The sequence below is a fragment of the Danio rerio genome, chromosome 15, assembly GCF_052040795.2.
Source record: "Danio rerio strain M-AB ecotype USA chromosome 15, GRCz13ab, whole genome shotgun sequence".
In the NCBI taxonomy this organism is placed as follows: domain Eukaryota; kingdom Metazoa; phylum Chordata; class Actinopteri; order Cypriniformes; family Danionidae; genus Danio; species Danio rerio.
This window is the reverse complement of record NC_141035.1, coordinates 51,077,501-51,080,446: the sequence shown is the minus strand read 5'-3', so window position 1 is coordinate 51,080,446 and position 2,946 is coordinate 51,077,501. Positions and strand designations below refer to the sequence as shown.

General features: G+C 44.5%; 1 long non-coding RNA gene across 1 annotated transcript in view; it reads left to right on the top strand.

Annotated features, from left to right (window-relative positions):
• The first annotated feature begins 922 nt into the window (after positions 1-922).
• The window catches only part of LOC147840734 (uncharacterized), a 3,453-nt gene continuing 1,429 nt past the window's right edge, over positions 923-2,946 (top strand). The window contains exons 1-3 of the long non-coding RNA XR_015510011.1: positions 923-1,071; positions 1,169-1,622; positions 1,806-2,946. The exon at positions 1,806-2,946 is cut by the window's right edge and continues 1,429 nt beyond it. This is a non-coding gene — a long non-coding RNA (uncharacterized LOC147840734). The remainder of the gene's footprint in view (positions 1,072-1,168; positions 1,623-1,805) is intronic.

Sequence of the window (2,946 nt, the reverse complement as noted above, 5' to 3'; positions counted from 1 at the left end):
CACTCATACACTTCGGTCAGTGTAGTTGATCAGTTCCCCTATAGCGCATGTGTTTGGACTGTGAGGGAAAACGGAGCACCCGGAGGAAACCCACACCAACACGAGGAGAACATGCAAACTCCACACAGAAACACCAACTGACCCGGTCAGGACTCGAACCAGCGACCTTCTTGCTGTGAGGCCATAGTGCAACACCACTGAGCCACCATGCCACCCTATTACTAAATAATTCCTTATCATTCCCTCATTACCTCCAAATTTCCCAGCATTCCTCAGAATACAGAAGCTCCAGCAGGTCTGGACACACTTGAGGGAGAGTGAGTGAGTGTATTTTTGTTTGTGGCTGAACTATTTCTTTATCATGTCCTGTTTTCTTTCTGTGAATGCTTCAGCAAAGCGAGGCAGCTTTATTTCTCCAGCACATGTCATACACAATGCTGATTCAGCGTGCTTTACACAAACAAGAATAAAAGAGACCAGAATAAGATCATGAAAACAATTATCAAAAACAGATTAACAGTGTTGAAGACAGCTTTTAAAGGAATGAAAAAGAAAAGAAAGGTGTAATATTGTGATGTACAACATTTTCACTACTGTATTTTACTCTTTAACAGTCAGCCCATAGTTTTGGCTTTAAAACCCAACGCAACAAACAGCACACACTGCCGAGAAACACTTCATTTACAATTTATTGTGTTTTTTTTTTATTGTAACATAGTAAAATATTTGAATTAAACTAGCCGATATGCTAACAAAACTACTACAGTAATTGATCAGTTGCGGTGATTCTACAGTTGCTATGGTAACACAACTACTATAATAATCAATCTGTTGCGGTGATTCTACAGTTGCTATGGTAACACAACTACTAAGGTAAATTGATCTGTAGTGATTCTACAGTTGCTATGGTAACACAACAACTATAGTAACTAGATATTAAAGTTTGAGGACAAACTTTATGGTGGCTTGAAAAGCCGAATCTGAAAGTTTGAAGTGGTTTTAAAGTGTAAATAGAATGTTAGTATGATTTTAGCTTGAGTTAACATATTACTAGCATGAATTAGCATGTTAGTAGCATGATTCTTACATGAACTAGCATGTTGTTAGCATGATTCTAGCATGAATTAGCATGCTACTAGGATAATTCTAGCATGAATTAGCATGTTAGTAGCATGATTCTTACATGAATTAGCATGTTGTTAGCATGATTCTAGCATGAATTAGCACGTTACTAGCATGATTCTAGCATGAATTAGCATGTTGTTAGCATAATTCTAGCATAAAGTAGCATGTTGCTAGCATGATTCTAGCATGAATTAGCATGTTGTTAGCATGATTCTAGCATGAATTAGCATTTTATTAGGCGGTTGCTAGGGTGTTTTAAGTGGTTGCTAGGTGGTTGCTAAGGTGGTGCAAGGCAGTTGCTAAGGTGGTCTGACTAGTTGCTAGGTGGTTGCTAGGGAGTTGCTAGACGGTTGCTAGGGTGTTTTGAGTGGTTGCTAAGGTGGTGCTAGGCAGTTGCTAAGGTGTTCTGACTAGTTGCTAAGTGGTTACTAAGGTGTTACAAGGTGGTCGCTAGGGTATTCTGAGTGGTTGCTAGGTGGTTGCTAAGGTGTTGCTAGGTGGTTGCTAAGGTGTCCTAAGTGGTTGCTAGGTGGTTGCTAGGGTATTCTGAGTGGTTGCTAAGGTGTTGCTAGGTGGTTGCTAGGGTGTCCTGAGTGGTTGCTAGGTGGTTGCTAAGGTGTTGCTAGGTGGTTGCTAGGGTATTCTGAGTGGTTGCTAGGTGGTTGCTAAGGTGTTGCTAGGCGGTTGCTAGGGTGTTCTGAGTGGTTGCTAAGGTGTTGCTAGGTGGTTGCTAAGGTGTCCTAAGTGGTTGCTAGGTGGTTGCTAGGGTATTCTGAGTGGTTGCTAAGGCGTTGCTAGGTGGTTTCTAGGGTGTCCTGAGTGGTTGCTAGGTGGTTGCTAAGGTGTTGCTAGGTGGTTGCTAGGGTGTCCTGAGTGGTTGCTAGGTGGTTGCTAAGGTGTTGCTAGGCGGTTGCTAGGGTGTTCTGAGTGGTTGCTAGATGGTTGCTAAGGTGTTGCTAGTTGGTTGCTAAGGTGTCCTAAGTGGTTGCTAGGTGGTTGCTAAGGTGTTGCTAAGAGGTTGCTAGGGTGTCCTGAGTGGTTGCTAGGTGGTTGCTAAGGTGTTGCTAGGCAGTTGCTAGGGTGTTCTGAGTGGTTGCTAGGTGGTTGCTAAGGTGTTGCTAGGTGGTTGCTAAGGTGTCCTAAGCAGTTGCTAGGTGGTTGCTAAGGTGTTGCTAGGTGGTTGCTAAGGTGTTGCTAGGCGGTTGCTAGGGTGTCCTAAGTGGTTGCAAGGTGGTTGCTAAGGTGTTGCTAGGTGGTTGCTAGGGTGTTCTGAGTGGTTGCTAGGTGGTTGCTAAGGTGTTGCTAGGTGGTTGCTAAGGTGTCCTAAGTGGTTGCTAGATGGTTGCTAGGGTATTCCGAGTGGTTGCTAAGGCGTTGCTAGGCGGTTGCTAGGGTGTCCTGAGTGGTTGCTAGGTGGTTGCTAAGGCGTTGCTAGGCAGTTGCTAGGGTGTTCTGAGTGGTTGCTAGGTGGTTGCTAAGGTGTTGCTAGGCGGTTGCTAAGGTGTCCCAAGTGGTTGCTAGGTGGTTGCTAAGGTGTTGCTAGGTGGTTGCTAAGGTATTCTGAGTGGTTGCTAAGGCGTTGCTAGGCGGTTGCTAGGGTGTCCTGAGTGGTCGCTAGGCCCTTACTAAGGCATTACTAGGCCGTTGCTAGGTGGTTGCTAGGCGGTTGCTAGGGTAATTTGGGTGGTTGCTAGGCAGTTGCTAGGGTACCCTGGTTGGTTACTAGGCAAGCCTCACATACATGCTTGATAAAACATTTATACTTAGTAAGCATGTCTAGCAAGTTACAGTACTTGGCTAGTCAATATTAGCATGTAGCTA